This window comes from Rhea americana, unplaced genomic scaffold (assembly GCF_003343005.1).
Source record: "Rhea americana isolate MKP2758 unplaced genomic scaffold, rheAme1 scaffold_127, whole genome shotgun sequence".
Taxonomy (NCBI): Eukaryota; Metazoa; Chordata; class Aves; order Rheiformes; family Rheidae; genus Rhea; species Rhea americana.
In genome coordinates this window covers 2627217-2652607 of record NW_028185339.1, presented here as the reverse complement: position 1 = coordinate 2652607, position 25391 = coordinate 2627217, and the positions used below count along the sequence as shown (strand labels likewise).

Genomic DNA, 25391 nt, shown 5'->3' with positions numbered 1-25391 from the left:
TTGGGGCCCTTTTTTTTTTTTTTTTTTTTGAATGACTACTTAAAACCTGTATATGTTAAATCAGAATGAGATTTATCATCTTTTTCTTATTTTTACACTGCTACATTTACACCTGCTCTATTCCATCATCTTCTGTTACACATTCTGCCCCTTACTCCTAAAATGGCCCTCTATATAAAAGTTTTATATTAAAACATTTTCAGCTAACAATTCAGAGACTGAGAGGAAAGACAACTAACTTATTTGGGTTGATTTTGCCAACCATCAGAGCATGCTGCAAGGCCTCTCTTCCTGACCACCTTAAAGGCCTCGTACCGTATTAGCAGTTTCCAAAAAATGTAACTTATTCATCCGAATAATGAAAAGGAGCAAGAAGAACTTTAGTTTGTACTCCATCAATAAAGATTGAGTTGTATTTTGAACAGGCCTGGCTCTACAGTACAGCATGGTGGGGGAGAGTGGGAGCTCTTTTTGATTTGTAGGAGAAATCGATACAAACTAGTATGGGTTGAATAGTACTAGTACAATAAACAGAATAGTTCAAAGGAATAAATTTAATTACCTTGAATTTTCAATAGCCCATAAACTCAGTCTAGGAGAATTAAGTGACTTCACCTAATTGTGAACAGATTACAAAGGCAAATCCATTCCACTGCAGTTATAACCAAGCCAAAGCCAATTGGTTGAACAACAGTTCCAGGCCAGCAGAAACCTATTGCGGGGCCAAAGATTCTAATAATTATCACTATTGCTATTCATAACAATATTAATGTGAGTAAGAAGTAGTAGGAAGAAATTTCAATGATTCCATTGCATTACACTATATAGTTTTCTCAAGGGCACATTTGTTGTCAGCTGCTACTACTGCTCCAGATAAGATCATGGTGGAGGTTTTTCAGATTCATAAATATGAATACAGAAGTCTAAACCTGACTTCTATGCTGATTTTACTTTCATGAGATTCTGCTTTCAAACTATATAGCTGTAGTGCAGTTTCACAGTAAGCATGCAGACAGCAACAATATGGATTTGTCTGCATACAGTAKTTTCATCTCCAACTTGTGTAGTGTGATCTACTAGGATGTAGCACTGTAAAAAAGTCTGTCAGCATTTAGAAACCAAAATGCTATTATGCTTTTAATGAGGTCTGATGACAAACCACAGCATCTTTTCCATGCAAAATATCTATAGAAAGCTCTAACTCCATATATTCATCCTCAAAGGGGAAAAAACTCTTCAGACATGCTGTGCAAGCATTTCCAGAATGCGGCAGAAAATTCATATGCTATTTTCAGAAAACAACACAACACACAGGTTTATGTCAGATACACGAAAAGTTTGATGGCTTCTTACAGACTGGCAACACCTCCATTACTTTCTCTTGTATACTTGCAAGAGTCAAAGAAGTGCTGTAAACTAGCTGTCAATGCAGATAACTGTCTGGGCAAAGGAAGTGGCTTGATGGTTAGTGTCCTGAGATACTTGAACAAAATTTCATTAATTTGCCTTAAGGATTGAACATACTTGCACAAATTCTCTCTGATTTTTCTCCTCATTCTTTCCTGGATAAGTTGGGAGAAAAGGATAAAATGATGGAGGTCAGGTAATAAATAGCATGTATAACACAAGTAACTTCTTAGATCACAGAGTACTTCCACTTGAGGAGTTCAAGACACAAAAGCAAACAACAAACATGCAACAAGCCTTAAGCCATTTTGCATCCCAACTGTGCTCCTGAACCTGGCTAGCTTGCTCTTTAAACACAAATTTAATTTCCATGAAAGATGCAGTGAATTACACTGATCTAATTTAAGCATCAATGAACTTTATTAACCTCTTAGGATTGCTGAGATTTTCATTGCCTTATTTTGGGACTTCACTCATACATCAAGTTTCCTAGAAGAATGCTGAACAGCAGGATGTGGTTATCTCCTCTAAAAAAAAAATCATACATGTATACATGTATGTCTATATGTGTGTGTGTGTGTATACTCACAAATATATGCATAAACACATATTTGTATTATATATATGTGTATATGTGCATGTATATGTGTGTGTACACAGCCTGCTTTTCCAAATCATACCAGTGAAGCTAAAGCAAGCAATCACTAGAAGAGCAGCAAATGGAAATATTATTAGATCTGTATTCTCCTCTCTCTAGGGCCCACTGTAGTAGTATTGTTAACTGCTACACATGTATCATGGGAAGGATCTAGCTCTGAGAGTCTCTGAAGGCCAACGGTAGCTCATTTTCCTTAACTAGCTTGAACACTGAGCAGAAGTTGCAAACTGGGCCATGTTCTGTCTGATGAGTTTTAGGCAAAAATGACAAATATCATTTTACTGAGGACCTCAAGGTGAAGTTGGACACTGGTTTCCAAGAGGAAATGTTTTAGTAATATTGTCTTTCCCATCATAACCTCTTGCTTGCCTAGAGAGAATAAACCATAACAATCGCAATAATAAACAATTCACATATATGATGCATAACCTGCTTCCACCAGTACTAATTTATTTTTGAAGGTGGAGATGTTTTCTAAATGTTCACACGGACAATTAGTATTTGTTGTTTGTATTATCACTGTGCCTGTAACTGTGCTCATAGACCATGACCCACCGTCTTGTAAATGCTGAAGAAGTTCCAAACAAAAGGACAGTTCAAGATACAAGCAGTTTGCGCAGTGTAAAATGGCTGTAAATCTGAGCTGGCATCACCAGTCGTTGAAATAGCCTGACAATGAAACAATCAGGAACACAGAAAATGCCACATGGGCTCAAATCTCGTTTCATGTAGAACTAAAAACAGAACTTGATGTGTCAGCAGAAAATGCAGAAAAACCTGCACTAGGCATATCTGGGATAACCCATCCCCTAAGAAAGTATCCTTGTAATGCTTCTTTAGGAATTGGAGTGGAAACCTAAAGCACATAATTTTAGACCTCTTTTAGTAATCTATTTTTAATATACACTAACAACACAGAATATTCTCATTCATATAAATCTCTAGACTTTTCCCTAAAGCACACTAAATTCCTGGCCTTAGCAACATCCCAGAGCAATGAGGTCCATTACCTAATTGCGCATCAGGTGAAAAAATATTATTAATCATTTTTTTAATCAGCCATCTTTCTGTASTCTTTCTTTGTTCTTATATCATGAGATAAAGAGGAAAGCAGTTCCCAGACTGCCTTCTCTATGCAAAATAACGATTGTTAGATTCTTATCATGTTCTTTTTTATTCATCTTTTCTCAAAGCTAAGCAATCTCTCCACATGAGAGTTTTCCCACGCACCTGATCATTCTTCTTGCCTCACTCTGAACTCCTGGTAAATCTGTAATATCCTATTTGAGATGGTGACCACAATATTGATGAGCCTGCACCATTTGCATAATGGCATTACAGTATTTTCTGTATTATTCTTTATCCTTTTCTCATGTACCTAACTTGTTTTTAACTGAAGCTGTGCACAGAACAGACGTCTTCAAGGAACTCTCAGTATTGATGGCTATTTTTTTTTCCTGAGTTGTTACAGTTATTTTATAGTCCAGTTAGGCAGACAAACAGTCAAATTTCTCCACTCCAATGCTCAATACTTTGCATTCATCATCAACAAATTTCATGTGTCATTACGTAGCCAGTTAAGTCCTTCAGAAGTTCTTTATAGTCTCGTCTAGATTTGACTAAGTTGGATAATTTTGCATCTGCAAATCTTCCCAGTTCATTTATCGCTCTTACAGATATATTAAATACCAAGATAGACATGTAGTAGCTTCCTCACACTATCAACATGCTATAACTCTTGTCTAGAAAAAAAGTCTTACAGAAGTGAAAAGGTATGCTAGTGTTCATACCTGCTTCTCTCGTGAAACCATCAATTAGGTGGGAAAATTTATTATATAGGAAAGAATTACCCATATACAACTGAACACTTTACCTATGCATCCAAGGCCCCATCAGCTGGAAATGATACTCGGTTACTATAAACTTGAGTCAAATTAGAACTCCAGTTGGAGGTAAATGCTGCCATATTGCATAAGAGAATATACTTTATGGAAATCAATGTGCTAGATTTTTACTTCAATTGCTTTCATTGTACTTCCACAGTCTGGAATTCTTCAGACTGTAAAAGTTGTCTGAATCTTTCCTAGTCGAGAAGCAACCATCTATATGGATTTTGTCCCATCTCTCATGATGAAAACCAATGCACCATTAGTTCCCCAGCTTTTTCCATTTGCAATCAAAAAAACTATCCTTCTAACTGAGGTTAGTTAGAATAAGCTACGGACTGCAGTCTAGGCATCAAGTAGAGGTAGTGGTTTAACCTAGGTTGAACCATCATTGTGTATAACAGACAAGTATCACACTACGGTACATTACTGTTTGAATTATGAAGTGGTCATGAAATGTTAATTGTGGACTACACTGAATATTAGTTACATAGTATTCATATTACATTCATTCTCTATGACTAAAATCCTGAAGTGAATCATTTTCATCACTGAGTTTTTTCAAATGATTTTTTTTCCCTCAATGAGCTTTTCTCTTTGAAATATATGATCCCCACAAACTATCTTTTTGAAATAGGCTCACTTAATTTAACCGCATCATCAAAGACTTTAATAAAAAAAAGAGTTTAATATTCCCAGAGATGACCAGTTTCTCTGCATCACTCAGTCACTGTCTCAATAGCTTGGCCTTTCCACTATGGCAGTATTAAGTCAGTCTGATATAAGAACTAGTCTACATCATAGCCAAATTTCTAACTCTTTTTACTAAAAGACCCCCCAACTTTCATTCTTAAAAGTTGCAGRAGACTAACAAGTTGCTTTAACCTGGTGCCCCAAAAGCCTCTTCCAGGAAATCAAACAACGTTAAATGCACAGAATCTTCCAAGCACCATTCAGAGGAGAGCACGCACCTACTTCAGAGAACACTGAAATCTGAGTATAAAAGTGCTGAAGGGCTGCCAGATCTGAGCGAGCCTCATATCTTTATGTATAAAGACACTTCCATAGGACCAGAACCTTGAATAGACTATTCTGAAACAGGACACTTTGAGTAAGGTATGCACCGTGTGTCCTGCAGAGGAAGGGCTCCTGGATAAAGAGCTCCAGGGAGTGATGAAAATTCTTGAATCCTCTAGGTGCTGAACGGGAAGTAGACAGAGAGGACGGCCAAAGCGTGCTGAACAAGGCAGAAGGGACTCTCGAGTAACACAGAGTTTAGGAATCTGAAAATCTGATTCTTTTGAAGCAAAAAGTATGATGCTAGAAACCACTCAAAGGACTGCAGAGAAAAACAGATAAGTCATTCCAACTTATTCACGTAAGTATTGAAATTACTTATATTACTGTAATAAAAATAATTGGAGTTATTCTTATTGCAACCAGATCCACAGACCTTTTAGCATTTACATATCAGTACTTGGGAGCCTTTGCCACCTTTGCACTTCATAGCTAAATACACTACCAGCGTACCCACCACAGCTTGAATACAGCTTCTCTTGGGACAAATCCTGTAAATCTTACTCAGAGAAAACTCCCACCAAAAATAAAAAAGAAAAGATACGGAAATGTGCAGCAGTCACATTATGGATATGAAAGCCCTCTGGGCCCAATATCATGTCAAAGGAAATCACAGAGGATAGAGGAGTTTCATGTATTAGTTAAACATACTTTTCTGCAGCAATCATTGCTCTGCGTTGAAGAATACATCAGATCAGAAGCAAACAGCATGAAGAGGGAACATGAATGAAGTGTTGCAGAAGGCTTCCCTGGGAATAACTGACTGACTCAGCCCTGTTGCTGCCTGCTCCCTTTAAGCAGGCTGCAACTACTAGCAATAAAAAAAGCCAGGTAAGATCAAGACTTGGATTCTTGCTCCATTTCCTACTTTTTTTTACTCAAGAGAGTCATACATTGTTTGATAAAATAATGTCTACACAAAGAGCAAAAATGTTTACTACGTAGTTACAAAGGCTAAGTTTCCTATTATTTATGCTCCATGACTTAAGGCAGTTTTAATTTTACATGGATACCACAAAGGCCTATAGTAAACAACATGGTTCCTACCAGCCCTAGTAAGGAACAGAGCATACTATACAGTTGAGTTATGACTAAAACATCCATTTATACCCAGAAAACTTATTTAACACATCTTCGCTACTTAAATCTGAGGGTAGGGGGAGAAACAGAGAAGTGCGCTGGGGGGAAGAACAGAAAATAGTTTTGCCTTTAGAAGAGACATAGTCTAAAGATACAAAAATGCAGTGACATTTTACATGCTCTGATTTACAGTGAAAACACTCACAGACCCTTAGAATGTGTCCAGTCTTCAGCGATAGCTGTGCCACTGACTACAACTAATCTTTTTTTTTTTTTTTTTTTTAACCAGCAGCAGGAATGCTTGCACTTGCTACAAGATGACTGACTAACTCACAGCTGTGCCACTTATGAGCAACGGCACGATTCCCTCATTCTCTATTAAGTATTTTCTCTGTATGTCTGTTGCTCCCTGTACATATTAATACCTAAACTCCATGCTGCTTATCAAGTTGCATGCAAACAATACCTGRTATTATTCTGGAAAGAAGCAGATGATTTTAAACAGCTACTGGCAAATTAACTTTCCAATCAAGGTCTCAACTTGTTGACTTACACGAATCGATATGCATCATTTCCAATCTTTATGTTATTGTTTGTTAGAAAAGTTAGCGCTGAGCTGAAGAATTAGGTCAGTTTCATTAGATCTTCTAATTAACCAGCTCTTCCTTTAAAAGAACGCTGGCTCTGCTTTCCAGCCTGCTCCAGCATTTTGTCAATAGAGTTCAGAACAGGGCTAATGATTATCATTAAAGAAAGCCCAGAGTGATTTTAAGAACTTATCTTTCTGTATTTTGCTCTTTTTAATCACACTGTGGGATCCTGGAATGAAGTCACTTCAGACAACTGTTCAGCTTAAAAAAAAAAAAGAGGTCAGGGAAGGAACGAGAGGAAATTTTCCATGAATGGAAAAGGCAAGATACTTCAACACAAACTACTCCCCTCCAATTTAGAGGCTGATGATAGAAAACCCACAAATCTCTGCAGTCACTATTAATATATTATATATATTATTCACTATGAACCAGTACAATCTTTTGGGGGGAGAGGCTACGAACAGCATTAATACAGAGACAAATATATTTTCCTTATACTCTTCTCGTGCTCTGATTCCTCCCCTCTGAAGTTATTCCACTGTAAACAGATTCTGTCTAAATTCTTTGAATATCTGGCCCTTTCCATAACTATGCTCATGCTTTCTTGTGCTTTTGTACCACACTAGCTCAAATTATCTTCTGCAGTCTGTTTCACCTGCTCCTTACAGAAGTTTCTTCAACCAGTGTCTACTTTGCTGACCTATCTTAATATTTATCTTAAACTTCCACGCAGTTTTTTTCCCTAAATTTTACCATTGTTAGTTTCTTAAACCCCTCTGACAGGTGTTCAAGCTCAAATCTGACTGATTCCAAACAAACTGAACATAGTGGTATGCTTTKTATATATTGATATTTTGCACAAGATCCTAGTTTTTGCAATATCCCTTTTTCATTGCTGCTGTACTGATCTTAAGTTCTTTTTTCTCTCTCTCTTTCTCTCTAAAGATGAGAAAAAGACTAGACCAATCTACTGCAAAATAATCTCTGTTGCAAGGCCATGCACATCACAGGAATAAAGGAAGCTCTAAGAGTTATGCTGCATTACCTCCACAATGTTCATGAGGGGCTGGATCTAGCAGCAGGCACGTGGGATCCCTGCATACATTCTGGTTTTTAACTTCTTGGTATCCTATCATTGCCATGAGGACCATGGAACAGTTAAAAGAGCTGTGAAGGCTGGATATATAGATCCTCAGAAATCTGTGCAACTTCTGTTGCAAAGCCCTGCTTCTGCATCTATTCCRAGCCAGGTCCCCTACCAACATATCAGAGCTTCTCCCTCTTACCACCAGTATGAGATGGTAAAGGCTACCAACCTGTCTATCCTTTTCATACCCTTTCCAGGTGTGAAAGGGAGCCTTTAGGTAAAAYATAGGACCAGCACATCCAAAAATATATTGCTTCAGCTTATTGCCCCACTAAGTGTGCCCAGCCTATGTTCCAGCAGTAGAATTCTCCAGTAACTACTTTGTTTGCTTTTTTTTAATAAATCTTTTTGATTTCTGTTATCTCCTCATAGTGCTATCTCAGTTACTGAGAAATTTTCCTTTACATGTATATAGGGTTACTCCTCCTCCCCGCTGCCTTCCTCTTTGATCTCCTCTCAGGAGTCAGAAATTATTGACTCCACACACTGTGTTGATTTTCCTGCTTGCCATTTGAATGAATTATCATCAGCGCTGATTACGCAATTCTGCTAGAAACAGTAAAGTTACAGAGAGTGAAGTTGTTYGGACAACTAAGGAATCAAATTTCACCCTTTCGCTTTTACCTGATAAGAACCGTTGAATCAAATTTTGCATCCCATCTAAGGGAAAACTCCACAAAGCTTCAAGGTTGATGATCTAAAATACAATAATGCACTGGACAAAAGCTTCACTGAAATCAGTGGGAAAACTCCTGCTGTTTTAACTTTAATCCCTTTCTGTACTTGGTGTGGACTTCCTATATGACTTGTTATTTAGGACAAGTTATAGAAGAAATATTGCTTAATTTACTATAAGTAAGTAGTGGGGCAAAAGTAGCYAGGTGGGTCCAATCAATGACGCTTTGATTGATTTCAGTGGGTAGGATTCCTCTAAAAGTATTTCCATATAGGTCCTTTGCTTTTCCTATGTTTGAGATAATCAAATTTAAAGGAAATTATGTTAGCAATATTTTAACGGATATATTCCATTTTAATAGGATTTAAAAGATACAATTTTGGTCCCAGATTAAAAATGAAGTATATCAGTTTGTTGTTCTCATAACTTTTTTGGCTAGTGTTAAATAAAACAATAAAAATCACAATGAAGTCAATCTTGAATAATTCATGAATTCCAATTTTACATTATTTTGGCATTGCTTTTTATGGCCTTTGCTGTTTCTGTCAACAAACAACAGTCCTCAACTATTTTCACCTTGGATTCCTGTAGATGAGCAGATCATAATTTTCAAAATGTGCTTACTGAGACGCTGCCCTAAGAAGATTTACCAACCATGCTGCCAAAATTTTGAAAAAGCAGCACCCAGAGAATGCTCTCTGCCAGAATTTAGTAGCAGTGGGTTTCATAATTATCAATTTCCTTAAACATGTATTTTCAACCCAGTTTTACATCAGTGATTTGAGAGCAGTAGAGTACAAGAGCAGCAGCAAAGCTTCTGATGTGTATATTGTCAGAGTTTTTAATTTAAAAGCAAAGACTCATGTTACCCTTTAAGATACAATTAAAATAGCAAATATGATTTGATTTATTAAAAGTTACTAATAAGCAGAGCTAGCCAGCTGGGCTCAATGTAAAAGGAGGAGAATGATGGATGAATTGATAGATTCATGGTTCACCCAACAACTAMTCTGTAGAGCAGCTATAGTGGCAGTTCTATGCGAAGCAGTGCAATCAGGCACAAATCATCATCATCATCGTCATCGTCCTTTGCATGTCTGTAGCAGCTTTCAGTCCACTATCTCACATAAGTTTGCAGACACTTAATTAAGCCTCATGATATCCTCTCCAGGGAAGTCAATATTAGTTGACTTATAGGTAAACTGAGATACAGCAATTGTAACTTGCTCAAGGTCACCGACTGGGCCAGTGGCAAAGCCATGAATAAAATCCTCTAAGTCTACCCCAACAGTCTGATTTAATTATGAAGTGATGTACCCCTTCTGCTACCAGTTCCACACTGGAAATAGCAGTGGCAGATGCTTTTGGAAAGTAGCAAAATGCAACAAGTGAGAGAGAAAAAAGTAGTGAAAAATACCAACAATACAGATTTCCATGCTCAGAAACCCAAACTGAAAAACTATCTCTGAACTTGGAAGGAGACCTTTTCTGTTAAATAAGTAAAATAGTTTCCTTTATTGGGGGAGAGTATTATTTTATTTGCACTCTAAACAACCACTCTCAACAACTAATTAATGTTAGTGGCTAGAAAAGTAAACTAAACCATTGTGGTAGCATTTCTCAAATGTTTCACACGTATGCAGACAGTGAAAAAAAACAGATGGAGAATACTATAATGAATTGAAATGTTCTATTTAAAAACTGTTTGTCAGCTGTAGTTAAGTTGACACTGTCATCATGGCAACAAATCACAACACTTCACATGCTATGCTCCGTGCTCAAGTTTGCTCCTAAGAGCTGAGTTGTTGGAAGTTGGAAGTTCTTGAGCAGCTCAGTGAGTGGAACAATAAACAAGCGATGGCTCCCTCAGGTTTCCACAGGAGTCTGAAGGGAAGAAAAAAGGTCAACCAAGCACTTGTTTTTATAACAAACGAATCATTACCTCTATTATGCTTTACCAGATTAAAAAAATAAATAAAACAATCTACATAAGCAAAAACACTCAAAACAATACCGAGCGACTTCATGGTTCAGGTCGCTGATAACAGGTTAACGTCTTTCAGCTCAAGGTCAGTGGCTGAAACCAAGTTCGCTCTTGATGTGACTCAAAGTCATTACCATCCAATTGCTGTTAAATAGCAGCCTATGCAAAACGCACTTTTGGTCTGTCTGCGCTCCCTAGTAGGCTGGAGCCCACATTTATTTAAAAAACACACAGCGTTTTGGTCTTACTCCCAGCGGAGGCCTGCTTGAGCTCCCCGAACGCCCTCGGCGCAGCAGTGCTGGGCACCGCTGAGGTGCCCTGGCACCTGCCAGCTCTGGGTCTGCATAAGACACGCAGCAGCCCCAGCTTTAGTGCCGCCACTTTGGCACCACGTACCAATTAGTTCTAGGTCTCCTGTTTTCTGTATGTAAAGGGGGAAAAAAATATGCATTTTTCATGCTTATAATTTATTGCCCTCACACAAACCCTGTGAATCTCTGCAGCAGAGGAAAGTACAAGCACTTTGCAAGGTAGCCAAGAACCAGGCCCCTGAGCCCTTCGCCTGTTAAAGCCTCAACCCCAATCCAAACCCAAATCTGGATCTCGGTACCAGCCATCTGTAATTACGATTACGTTACTATATATTGGAGACAGTAATAACATTTGTCGGGATTGAAATTTCTGTTATCTTCTTACAGGGCTTTTGAAACTAAGTCATGCTACTAAAATACAGTCTGCAATTCTAAACTACTCCAGATTAACTTAAATGGATTTGCATTTACATTCCCTTTGCTCATATTAGTTATGGCTACAGAGAATCAGAAAGAGTAATTAATAAACAGTATGTAATACAAAAGCCTGATTTTTCTTTACATCAGCAGTAATGCTTTTGAATCTAATGGAACCAATACTTTCAAAAAAAGTAGAAAACGATAGGAGAGTAAGTCTCAAATACTCTGCTTGGTCTTAATTATTCCGCTTTTGGGGAAAGGTGAGGAAAATGTTGAGAAAAATGTCTGTAGAACTGCCTGCTCAATAGAACATGAATAACAAAAATATCTCTACAAAGCTTGCAAACTCCTATTGCAATGGTTGCAGCAAAAGAGTACATTATTAAACATCGTGGCAAATGTGGCAAAACCAACTAACTAAATTAATATAGCTAATGATTTAATCGAATTGTTAGATTTGATTAACTAGCTGTAATCAAAATTATTTGTAAAACTGCTGGGTGCAGAATTGTACTTCCTATTGTCTCAGTTTTCACTGAGACAAGGTAGAGATTGTCATGAGGGAAAATCAGACACTGGTTTTAGCAGCGAGGGCTTGATTTATTATTGCTTCAAACAAGTTTCATGCATTAAAGATCCCTGTACAGAACATGACATGTTCTTTCTTTAAAAACAGTTACACACTTCAGGACAAGTGACATGATCCAAATGGTCCAGGCTGACRTTGATGGCTATTCTAATGCAGCACAGGAAAGTCTCCCTGACTCAATGTGTTCAACATTTTTTCAAACAGAGCGGAGAAGAATAAAATGAAAATATTTAATTAAAATGGAGAAACCTTCCCACAGAAATTCAGTTTTGATCTCACTTTCTGTATTAGCTGCCATCTCCTAGGCTAAAGATTTCATTATACACACACTCCTCTATTCAGACATGAATTGTAGCACTTGGTAGTCATCTGTTGCAGGTCACATCTGAAATTCACTGACCTGAAGGAAAAACATTCCCTCAACTTCACTAGCCTATAGATCTGGTCTATACMGTTGTGGTAGTTACAGAAAATAAATTGCGAAGTAACATCATTGAAGCAAAAACATAACTAGACATTTTTATAGAGACCAATAATAAGGRAAAAAAAGAGGAAGAGTGACACWGGGCTGAAAGGATACATTGGTATCACACAGGGCACTGATAAAATAATATTTTAAATTGCTGTAGAATATTTCATCTTAATAAAAGCACTCACGTAATATAGAAAAACACATTTTTAGCTTTGAATATAGTTGCAATATTGTACAGTTAAGTATCCCAAAAATCAGATAACTAATTCTGTAAAGATGGGGGGAAACAGCTTTTTTTTTCTTTCTTTTTTTTTCTTTTTTTAATTTTACTCCCTTCTCCCTTGCAAGTAAATATTATGGCCAATGATATATGTCATTTTCAGTAAGTCTTTTTTTTTCCCCTCTATATGAGAAAGTCTTCTTCCCTTACAGTACATGTGGTATTGTTACGTTACTACTCATCCTCTTTATTCCCACTTGTTGTTACCCATTCCCATTCTTCCAAGATASACTGAAGGCAGTTTCTTTTGGATTACACCAATACGCCACTAAGAGTGTCCACAAGGACTAATGAGAAGTTATCTGAAGTATTCCTTTTCAAAGGGGTAAATCAACACCAGACAAACTTCCATCAGCCAAACTCTGGTCTCACACCAGTATACCATGAAGACAGCAGCAATTAAGTTATTCTGGATTAATACATATGTAAATGACCAGAAGTTGATCCTCCATCCCTGAGGCTCCAAGGGCTCATAGGCAATTTAAATATTGCATTTCYTCCTTCATAATTTCCCAGTATAACAACTACTTTTCTGCTTTCCAGTTCCAATTCACCCTTTTCCTCCCTCAGTCATAGTCTGCTTATGACTCTCTTGGTTGCAATTTTCTGTTTCCTCTCTTGCATGTCAAATCCTTCCACAGACACAGCAGGTTCCTCCGCTTTGCTTCTGCATACTCGCTCCAACTATGGAAACTGTTCATTTAAGGCAAATGTCTCCATTTCTTAACATCCAGTAGGATTCAGAAGCATGTACTATATCAAAACACGGTAGGCCAGATTGTCAGTGATAATGTAAGAGCTGAAATCAGTCAAGCTATACTGACTTATGTACACCATCCAAGGATGTGGTCTGCTGACTAAAGCAGTCATTTGCAGCACTAATCTCAGATCTGTAGAGCCCAGGTGACCGGCACAGCAGGRGAAGATGCATCAAATGCCAAATGTTCACCTGGCCTTCAAGAGTTGACTAAAGGGGAAAAAAACAGGTTTTGAAACGTACCCACTCCCCAGTGAACAAAGTCCAGTGAATTAAGCAATTCTTCCATCAGCTTCCTGAGTCTATGTAACAACAAGTTACAACATACCAGTCCGTTTTAAACACGTGAGATTTTTAACTTGATTTTATTCTTTCCTATACAGACAACTTTTGCTAAGGAACACATTCGAAAAAAGATCTAATCACAATACAAACCGCAAAAGCACTTAAACAGCACCTTTAGACTCTAACATGTCTCCAAGCCCATACTGAAAATATATGCCTACTTTTGAAGCGAGAGGAAAGGATAGAACCCTGCAACATTTTCTTTTTTCTTTATTTTTTAAAGTCAAATTGTTATTTCYCACCTCTAAGAGTAGATTTGTTTCACAAGACACTGAAAAAGCTCAGCAGAAGAACTGCTATATATTGACTGCTGCTTAGCATGTTTTCAGTGTTATTCTTCATCTCCACATAGGTATTGCACCCGACTTCCCGTATCTTCAGCCTTGCATTATGTCCCATATCTATTGCTCCCTTGGTTCATCCCTATCTTAAGCTAGGAATGGAAAGAATACTGGTATAAGAAAAGAAAAAGTAATCAGAGTAGTTTATTCCCCTTAAGTACGCCTCTGAATGTATTCTTAAAAATTCTGCCAGAATGCTATGGTAAAGTGAGTGAGTCTCTGGGCCATAGATTTAAAGCGTTCACCTGTTCTCTTAGAAAAAAGAATGAAGATATTGTATGTATAGCATATCAGTACCTTTGAAAGTAAGCCGAAGCACCTTGTATACAGCTCCAGCAGATTTTCTAYAGTATGCGTTTAACAGAACTCTGAGAATACAGGTAGAAGTGTGAGAGCAAGGGAGAGTATAGCCAAAACGCACCGCCAGCCTTTCCTACACAGAGCCTGTGAGATGACCTCRAGTAAAAAGCAGTGAAATTTAGATCCCCACCGAAGGCTCAACAGGTAAACTTTTTCTGACTAGATGGACATGATGCCGCTTAAGTTGGTCATTTAGAATCGCTCTAAAGCTGACAGAGAAGCAGGCACTTTAGAGCTGAATTTCTCTCTTCTACAATAGCCATTCAAAACAAGCAAGATGAATTGTACCCTGGAAGGCCCTATTTCTCTCCATCAGCTATAAAGACAGTCGAAGATAGTGAGCTCAGATATAGATGTTTACACTACAGATGTCTAAAGTTAGGTGAAATCAATCTCACCGTAGGAGTTTTTCCAAGGACTTGAAAGAGGAGAGGATTTCATCAAAGGGCTATTTCAAGATAACTGTCATAGCCCAAAAAAGAAGTAACTCACTTAGCAACGGTCAGTTTTAATTTGGGCTAGTTTCTCTTTAGCAAAATTGGTTTAAACACCAAAGTTATTTTAATCTATCTATCTGCAACAACACTGTAAGTGGATCATAGCAGAGGATGAATATCAGAGCTTTACTTTTTGTTCCTGATTCTACAAGTGAGTGATCCTACAGTCTTGGTAATAACCATTTAATCTGTCTGTCAGTTGTCTGTTTGTAAAAACAAAGGTAAAAACATTTGCATGTTTTACTGGGACTTCATCAATTACACTTGGTAAAATGACTTGGATCCTTTGATGCAAGAATTATACATTTTGCACATTAACGTATTTCTTTTTAGCTATTTTCTGCCTTATACAGTTAACTGATATAAGTGAGGTTCTGGCTGGCCAAACTGTCTTTTGCTTTTCCTAGCTCTTCAAGGAAAGGCTAAGGAAGAGGCAATTTTTCAGTGTATATTTGTTGTTGAGATAAATTCAGTTTTAAGAATGTTCTTTTATTAACCATAGAGTTTCCACTATGCTCAGTGAACCTCACCATGAATGTTATATAGAAGGTATACATACATACAACTCTGTAGGTATTACTAAGCAACTGCATACCAGCATGGAAACTGAAGACTAAAGGCATAGAACAGTGATAAAGCAAAGTATGCAGAAAGAATGCACAGACACGCTATGGGCAGGAATTTTTGAGGGGAAAAACTAGTAAAACATTGCCAGAGATGCTCATATAGGTGTGGTTAAGACTCTAGCTCCACTGGATACTGACATTTAACAATATAATTTAAAGTCTCCAGTTAATAGGCTTGCGCTCTCTTGGCTTTATACCGAGTATGTAAGAGATTGACGTTCTGACACAATAAATACTCTCAACTTTTCCATTTCCTCTTTTGACATTTCTTTCTCCACTGTCAGGCTAATGTTTGCATCCTGAGAGGAAGAAATGACAATCTCACACAAGAAAAAAGATCCTCCATTCATTTCTCTCACTGATACTCTACTGCTGTCATTTTAGTGTAACACCAGAAGAAGCCAGAAAAATACATTTCTGCATGCAACTCAAGTGATCGTTTGTGCTGCATTTATGTCAGCACCCAACCATATTTAAAAATTTTCCATTACGTCTTTTGCAGCAACAAACCTGTATTAGGTGCATCTATAGGCTGGGATACTTTACTTATGTTCAGTGCTATAGGTGTGAATACTCTTGAAAGTAAGCATCTGTTTATTCATAATGCAAAAATAACATAATCACGCTATCGACCTTGGTGGATTCACCTCCCTTCAGGTTTCAGGTAAACTCAGTTCAACTGTTCTGTGGCTTAGACTACTGCATTAGCCTCAGCACAAACTCTTTCTTTTTGGTTCCTTAAAAATTGTGAAGTCACAGCAGAACAAGACCATAGTGCAATTTAAGAAAAATATCATCGAATCTCTGCCTCATGCTTGCAGACTGCTTCCTTGTGAAAGCACAACAACTGACATAGAGATATAAACTGATATCATGAGCAGACTAAGTTTTTAAGACAGCCAAACTCATTTACGAAAATAAGTTGGATCACTCCCAGGTCCTCAGAAATGAATCTACTATTCCATGTCTTTATGACATCTTTGAAGTATTCAGTGCTTGGAGGGGAAGACTAAAAATATTGCAGTGTTCTGAGCAGATATTAGCCTTTCATTTCCTTTTGGCCAGATGCAAATTGTCAAACTGTTCAAACCCCAGACACTATACCAATCTCAAAAGCTTAAATGACATTCATCAAATGATTTCCTAATGAAATGTATTAGAAACCGTTTAGAAAAAAACATATCAGTCTAATTTCCCAGAACAGACTAAAGGCTTAATTTTGTTCTCAGCTACACTGGAATAATTCTAGAATAATGTAATTGATGACAAGAACTACTCAGAAACTCTCACAGCAGCATATCTGGGACCTGAATTCAGCTGTGGGACAACAGATTGCAAGGACTCAAGGAGTTAGGTTTGGCCCCAAATTTCCATCTGACATACAGCTGATGTCTTGCCTCCCCAGGGAGTGCAGAGTGCTGGCTTTGGGCAGTGGCCATTGAAACAGGCTTTTGCTGCAATCTGAGGATTTTGTGAGTATCATGTAAGGGTATCCAGCTACAAGTACAGAGTAACCCTGAAGCTGCTTCAAAGTACAGGCAGGCTGGGATGGAGGACAAGTCAGTCCTAAAATCTCAACGATGCCTTGGCAGCTGCTCTCCCGGCGACACAAGCAGGGCACAGCTTGCAATTCAGCCCACGTGTTAGAATGAACTCCTAGTGCATTGGCATTGTGATTATGCAGGGGTAAATTGAAGGCTTTTAAGTGGGCAAGCTTTATAATATACTGCTGAATCAAAAGACCATTCTCCAATGAAATAATGTTATAGCAAAGGCGGGGGGGGGGAGGGGAGACGAAGTTACAACAAAAATTCTATCTTTTCCTCCTTGTACAGAGTGAAACTAAATGCTTCAATACATCATCACCAGACAAACGCTCATCATGGACAGATTTGTTTTTTAAGGTATCGGGACAATTTCCTTTTAGGAAAAATGGCTATATATCAGTTAAAACAAAATCATGAATCATGTCTATCAATTGGAAAGGATGAWCTCATATAGTATAGTTTCTGCTAATCTGCTGGATAAAGGATTGAGAAAGAATAGATATATTTATATAGGCTTAGATATCATCGCTTTTTGTAGCATGATATAGTCTTTGTCTTCAGAACACGAAGAAAAATACTGCACTCCTGTATTAAAGGCAGATTCCACAACAGAAAACAGACTTYGAATCTAGTCTGGTCTATATTTCAGATGCACATTTGGGTCATAAAAGTCTCGTATATTCTGTTCTACTATCATTGGCCATCTTTCTCCCATACACAGCTGTATAAACCAGGAGACAAGAGCAATCTGGAAGACCAATGCCAGGGTGCATTCTACTGGTTTCAAGAAGCCCTTTAGCCTTCATATCCTGTCTTCCAGATTTTAAAGTTAAGGTCTTTGTTGCACTCATATGTTTTCAGTTTCAGAAGATCTGTTAACTAAATACATTTCTAAATCTGTTTTTTTTTTCCTTTTTTTTTTTTTAAGATGACCTCAAACCTGCCATACCTTTCTGTTTCCCACCTGCTATAGGAGTTCACCAGCTACATCTTTAACTTTTGAGAAGGGCAGAGGCGAAGCAATGTGCAAAAGTAGACCAGGAAGCATAGTGAGGCCTAATAATTTTCCATTAAAGGAGCCGATGACAGCCATGCTGCAGAAACAGCGCCTTAGAACAAAGCACAGCAGCATGTTATGTAACAGTCTTGGATAGTTAACTACATAAACAGGATTTACTTGCTGGTAATGCTCTAAGACCAAAATCTGCAACAGATTTTGTCCAGGATTGGATTTGAATAAAGAGCTAAATTATTGCATAGGTGTAAGACAAAGAACCAATATTATCACCTCAAAGACATTATCTTTCAAGAAATAACTTCTGTTAGGGGAAATATAAGCAAAATAAACAGAAAGGCTAGTTGTCTTTTTCAGAAGCAAAGATACTCATCACTGCAACTAGCACACAGGTCTGGACAGAATATTTTTTTCCCATCTCCTAGATTTCTTGTTTCTCAATTAAATGTCCAAGCAGAGTTCTCATCTGAAACTCGTAAGCTCTATCTGTATTGAAAATAATAGCTTTCTTTGCACGTGTGACTATATTGGATAACACTTTAAACYTAGTGCTTATCTGCAAAAATAGGACAATATATAAATATTAATTCTTCAAAATACAATAAAAGTACATTGAGGGGGGTTGGAAGAAAGGTATATGCAAGCTAATAGCAGCCAGAGCAGGAAAAATAAGGGGCAGTATGAAAACTTAACACTTTCTGACACAGGTGTTTGCCCAGCTAGGAACCTATTAGCACCTTGTCACAAAAGCCCCTAAGCACACAAAATTATGAATTTGGAAGTCATAAAAAACAATGGACATACACAATTAAGTGACCAACTGAAAACCTGTCATCAACTTTCGTTGGAACAAAGCCAGAAATGGCTGGTAGGAAGGAAGAGAGAGTTTGGAAATACCTGAACCTCAACTTCCAGCCTTTACTGGCAGGGGAAAAAAACCAACCAAACACAACACCTCCCACCCCACCCCACACACGTGTATTTACATGTATCAAATGGTGGAAGAGAGGATGAATGTTTTGTGGAAATATCTCCATTAACTTTATGAGACTGTTATGAAACCTGAAGCTCATACTGGCTGCTGCTTTAGAGGGATCCAGGTGCAAACACACTGAATGCCTCCTGATACTTGCACATGGAGCAAGCTATGAATGGTCTGCCAAAGAACTAACATCTCTACCTTCACAGTCTCCATAACGGTTGTCTGAGCTTCCCCTAGCTCATTTAATCTGCTGCAGCCAAAATTACCTTTTTCTGAGTATATTTTCTGTACCTAAGTTTTCTTATTCCTCCACTTCAACCGCTCAACAAATTCAAACACTTCCACCTGCAAGTCTCTACCATGGCATAAAAGACAGACTTTACAAAGTCTCTACCATGGCATAAAAACTGCCTACATCTTCGTTGCCATGCTTCACCTGTAGCAAACTTGCATGATTAGTTAAACTTTTAGTCTAACTAAAAATATACTGAAATAGGCTTCTGGATTCATCCCCCTGTGGTCACAGTGYGTGAACTTCGTTCCACTTTTTATCATCCTTTTCTTTCTGTGCAAGATACTTCTTCAAAACCTATTCAAAAACTAGAGTCTTCTTTATCCTTTCTACAATGCTACCAGGAGTCTAATCATGTGCCACTTCATCACAAAATCCTTTAACTATGAAAACCAAAAAAGGAATCACACACCCACTCTTTACACCACACCTCTCCCCATCCTTTTCATCTTAATTATATGTATTTATATGGGAAACAGTTTATTACCATCAAAGAATTAGGTAACAACCCTGCATCTTCTCTGCAGACCAGAACCCCATTATATTAGGCCTTCCGTAAATACTGTAAAATAAGCCAGTCCTTGATTTAAAGAGCTTTTGGCAAGTTTGCCCGGGAGAGGACTCAGCTGGCATTTGCTGCTTGTGATACCTCTTTAGAGCTCCTTCATTGTTTACTATGCAATAAACAGGGCAAAACCTCAAGAGAAAATACACACCTAAAAGCAACTGTCAAACACACTTAGAAAGAGTTTTTAACAAAGATTTTAAAGTGGAACTTGCACAAACTCTGTGATTTTCATAGGCTCAACAGTTTCTTTGCCATTTTGTTCACTGCACATTCATTGCAAAGCGCACGACGAACCTGGAAAACAGATCTGACAGGCACCTGTAACTAGCAGTGTTTTCAGGGCTTAGAAGAAATAGGGGCCTAATTCTTACACGAGCACAAACCAAAAATGAATGCAAAGACTGATCTGACATTACATTGGTGTAAAACATGCATGTAGTCAAGTTGTGCTTGTTTCAGTGGAGTAATTTTAATAGCAGGTGCAGATTGACATGCAAATAAACCTCCTGAAAATGCACCAAGAGAGGTGGAGAAAGACAATCTTGATTAGTATTTTTGAAGGACACTACTGTGAAGTGCTTAGTTATGATCAGCTCAACATAAATTATCATATAACCCATTTCCAATGAGAATGCAGTATGAGCTAAATTTTGCGCTGATTTATAGCTTATAAAGCCTTCACTGAATTCCACGGCTGGTTCACAAGTCCAGGTCAGTTCAGCATTTAGGCGTGTTTTCTCTCACTAAACATGTATGATTGTGTATTAGGGATGGAAGCTCAAAAAAACAACAGGAAAAGGYCTTTAAAAAATACATGATCCCATGTACCGGGAAGATCATTCCTCTTTGCTGATTTCTAAACCTGTGTTCAGTTCCTCCTGAAACAACTAAGACGACGACATCATTTGAAAGATGATGATGCAAATTTTGAAAAAAAAACCCACACAATAATGACAGTTATGTCTAAAGCATTTTTCTTATACTTTCAAATGTTTGGTTTCTCTTCGCAGAAACAGCTTCTACCTGTATCAATTCCCAGTTCAGTCTGGCAGCCTGGAAAGAGAAAGCTTTGGCCTACCTTAGACAGCAACGAAAAATGTATCTTTCTCTCCCTGTTCCAACCAACTTCAGAGGCACTGTGAAATTTCCTGTTAAAAAACATGGAGTCTAACAGAGTCCGTATTTTGGTCACAGTTATAGCATATAACTAGAGAAACAGCATTATTTTTTATTTATTTGCACTAGCGTAAATGAGATCAGAGTCAAATCTCATAGCTGAGACTATATAACAAAACCAGCYGCTTGTACCATTGGTTATAAAATATTAGCCTATATAAAACAGCAGTTCTAATGGGGGAGGGGGGGTTGAATTTCTAAAGATACCTGGGCTTTGTTTTTTGTTTTGTATTTTTTAATTATTATTATGTCATTAATCTGTTCAGACATTATCTCCTTTTAATTTTGCTTGGGGCTTTTAATAGTGTATTTCAAAGTACCTGCAAAGTATCTCTTTTCTTTAGTATTAGCTCCACTTACATAACCCTTAGAGCTCAAAGACTCGCGTGATTAATAGCTCTGCCAGCCATTCCTATTTAAAAACTATGCCTATTTTATCTCTTTTGCCTCTGTCTCTGATTTTCCTTTATTCTCCGCTCTGTGCAAAATACCCACTGTCAGTGTCTTTATGCAACCCAAAACTTTGTAACTTTATTTCTCACTATTCTTTTTTTACATTTTTTTTAAAGATTTTGCTTGACTGGATAATAACTAAGGGACTTGAAAGCACAATCCTACAAGTAGCTAAGTGCCCRCATTTGATGTAAGCTGAAATCAGCAATTTAGCACCTCTGAAAGCGCTCGGCACCTTGCAGGATCACATCATTACGTTTCAGCTTGCTGAACTGTGATTTGCCTATGTCCCCATTTCTCACTCAGAAGTCAGCATTACCTTTTAGTCTTGGATTTCAAGAAAACAGAGAAAGGTATTTAAACAAGATCATACATGATCTATCTGCAGCAAACGGGCAAGGCAGGATCCTGACTATCGGCATTCCAGCGGAGCCTTGGAAGTGCAAGTTATATTCTTAAAATTATTCTGTCATACCCCATGACAATTTAATTATATATATATTTTTAATCTAGTGTTTCTTGACGCTGTTTAGGTAGCAGTGTCTCGTCAATACCTCATTCAGGTGTAGCACGGAAAAGTCTAACGAGCCCGGGCTGGCAGCCAAGCTCGCCTGTGACTGACGCTCGCTTAACTGAGCAAAGATTTGCTCTGCTCCAAGCAGGAACTTGACTACACAAGAACCAGCAGTGACAGCAAGGGTGCAGGCTTGAATCCTAACAACGCCGTTTCCAGCTTGTGCTCAGGCAAGTGGAACCAGCACTGAAACTGAATGCTAAAAGGCTTCGGTCTTGGGCTTCTTCCTAATTTACCTCCTGCACAGACCCAGGACTTTTTAGTAAAAGCAGCACATTAGGATAGTTACATAACTAACCCAGGGAAAACGTTACGCCCAAAGAAAGACGATTCAAACACTGATGGAGGGGGAAAAGAAAAGTGAGGAACAGGAGAGAGGAGGTAGAGAGGAAGGAACTGCTTAGAATACGTTTTTAAATTTTAAATTCTTGCCAGTAAATGATAGAAATAAATCAGCAGCATGAAGTCACTGGTAGCTGGATTTAAAACACAGTTTATGACCACTTGCTAAGGGGCCAACATAAAGCATAAGCAAAACTAATAAAAATATAGCTTCAACTAGCAAGGATAATGTTAAGCTGTTGAAACAGACCTTTCGATTTAAATGAAAGTACACTTCTCTAAACACAGATTACAGGCAGAATTTAACTAAAAATCTCTACCCCTGAGTTTTTACTATCTAATCAGTCAATGATCAAGGGGGATAATGGGAACAAAAATGTGTAAGTGAATTCTGTGCCCTGTTCCCAATAAGTTGTAGAAATGTGCATCTACATCTCCTGGCCTCACTTAAAAAAAGTCTTACTTTCCATGTAGAAAGAATTCTGAAGAACTGAAGAATTGCAGCTTTTGTGCAATCAGTTCCAAGATTATTAGCAATGATTCTTCCCCCCAACTCATCTCTTTTTTATTTATTTTTTTTAGGATACTTTCTGTTTCATAGACGTAAAAGAGCTGAAATGCCGGCACTCRATAAATTGTGGGGTAGCTCCTTCAGTTTGAACACAGGTAGCCACAGAGGTGGAGAATGGAAGTCAAATCTGGCTTTGGGCAGTACCTTTCTTGCTCTTCATTACCTTTACACAATTTTGGAATCGAGTCTCCGACGCTTTTCAGGGGAGTTTTTGAGAAGTTCCTAACTACAACTGCATCTATCCAACGTATTTTGCAATGTGTCTGTCAAAGAATACAGGTTTGGCAGATCCACCCGCCCAGTGCTGGGTTTGGCGTGCGAGAAATGCTGTGCCAAGCTGCGAATGCCAAGCCTGTGGACTGAGCTAACCCCAGAAACTTTGCATCTCTTAAAACTTCGGGTTACGTTTCAATCAGGTCACCAGTGAAATCCATTTGGTCACATCAATCTACCGACGACAGAGCTGGATCATAAAAATCACCAGAGAGCTAAGTACAACTGGTAATCTCAACAGCAGGCRAAGATGCTCTAAATTAGAAACGTGTGGGTGGGATATGCGTCCACACTAGCTGCCTTCGGTAATCCATCCTCTAAGTAATTTTTAACGTTATGCCTAAGTGAGCATAAAAGTTAAAAGAGAACGATTCAACCCAAGGTATAGCGAGCCACAAACACGAGCAGGAAAAGCAGGGCGGGGGGGGGGATGAGACCTTCTCAAAGCACGGCCAAGCAGCCTGCGAGCTTCTGAGGGATCCCGCAAAGGGCTTCGCCCTTGAGGAGAGGGAAAGCCCAAGATCGCCGGGAAGGGAACTTCGGCGTCCTTACTCCCGAAACGGCTTCCCCCCCTCCGCCCACCACCGCCCCCTCCCCTCCCGGGATTTTTTGAACCTGGATCTTATAATTGAAAGCCAGTGGATTAAGCATAACACATCAAACCACTGTTAACACCCAGCCTCCCGCAAGGCTGAATTCTAACAACTCTGTTTTCTGCCCGCAGCCTGCGCAAGCGAGCGGAACGGCGGCATGCGCTGCATGCTAAAGGCCGCAGCCTTTGTCTCCTCCAAGTTCTGCCTGCTGCAGAGGCTAACATGCTGCAATTAGTCTAATTAATGTGAAACAATGAGCTGTGTTACCACTTATCAAATTGATTGTTCCCCTATCAAAACAAAACAGGCCGGCTTTTTGATGTAATTTCAAGAGATGATTTGAAATGTCATGTTGCTGCAAGCCAATTACCTTATGACTGGAGTCACGGTCAACAGAATGCATAATTAGCAGGAGTTTGGGAAGGCTGCTTACTGCTAGTATGCTAATTAACTGTCTTTTGTCATAAAACAAAAAGGTTGTAGCTAGGGTTGTGAAATAGGTCTTTTTTATTTACATTTCTTTGTGCTTATCAACGTGAGGCATGACAATGCAAAAGAATGGGAAATTTTAATTCCACTACTGCAAATTAAGACTGAGCTGCAAGGTCAGGCGCGGTGCTGGACTATAGCGGTGCTCGGCTCTTCCCCGGGCGACGCTCAGGCTGCCCGGACTACCAGGAGCACGGGAAAACTAAGCATCAGGTGACTCTCATACTAGAGAGCCTCTGAGCAGCCCCTAAAATCGCCCAACGGGCCCCAGTCGACACCAGTGTTGGGTGCTGTGCCGCCAACCCCAAGCCCCAGGCTACCGYGCTTCGAAGCAGCGCTCTCGAAAGCTAAGAAGCCTAAACTATAAACAAATGATATTATTAGTTCTACTTCATCGCGGTGTTCAAAGAATGCTTAATGAGGGCGTGTGGGATAGTAAATGAATCCTGCTTATAAGTAAAAAGCTTCATAAGTCAGCTGCTGCCACCTCCTTTCCATCGCCTCATTTGTGTGATAAATTCTGCATTCTTCAGGCATTTGTTAAAGAGCTGATCCTGCAAGGCGCTGGGTGCCCTCTATACCTATAGATTTCAGAGGAAGCTGAGGAACTCATTAGTTTGCAGGATAAAGATCTACCAGAAAGAAACATAACTTAAAAGCTGGTTGTCAGCGGTTCCAGTTTTGCCCTCTGTTATACCTGTACAATTCCACTTACTGCAAAACAGTTACAYGAGAGTAAAGAGGGCAGAAATTAGCCTAGTGAATCATCACTAATTCTCTACCAATTTAAATCTTGTTTTTCTTTTTCCTGCCTATAATTCAGCACTTTATTTAAGGTTTTCTTTGGCCTGTGTGACTCCTGAGAGCAAGGTCTGGAATTGCACAAAGTTTTAATGATGTTTTTCACTAACAGCTACTGTCTTATGCATCCTCTTATTTGTTGTAAAAACAATTTTGTTACTCTGCATATGCTTGCTTTAAACCACCACAAAGATAATTCTTGTGCTTCT

The 25391-nt window shown here is 38.6% G+C and overlaps 1 protein-coding gene across 1 annotated transcript in view; it reads right to left on the bottom strand.

The window, feature by feature from the left end:
• The window catches only part of LOC146600170 (estrogen-related receptor gamma-like), a gene marked incomplete at its 3' end in the record, with an annotated part of 229435 nt that overhangs the window by 76026 nt on the left and 128018 nt on the right, over positions 1 to 25391 (bottom strand). Inside the window, exon 2 of the mRNA XM_085326090.1 lies at positions 20989 to 21058. The remainder of the gene's footprint in view (positions 1 to 20988; positions 21059 to 25391) is intronic.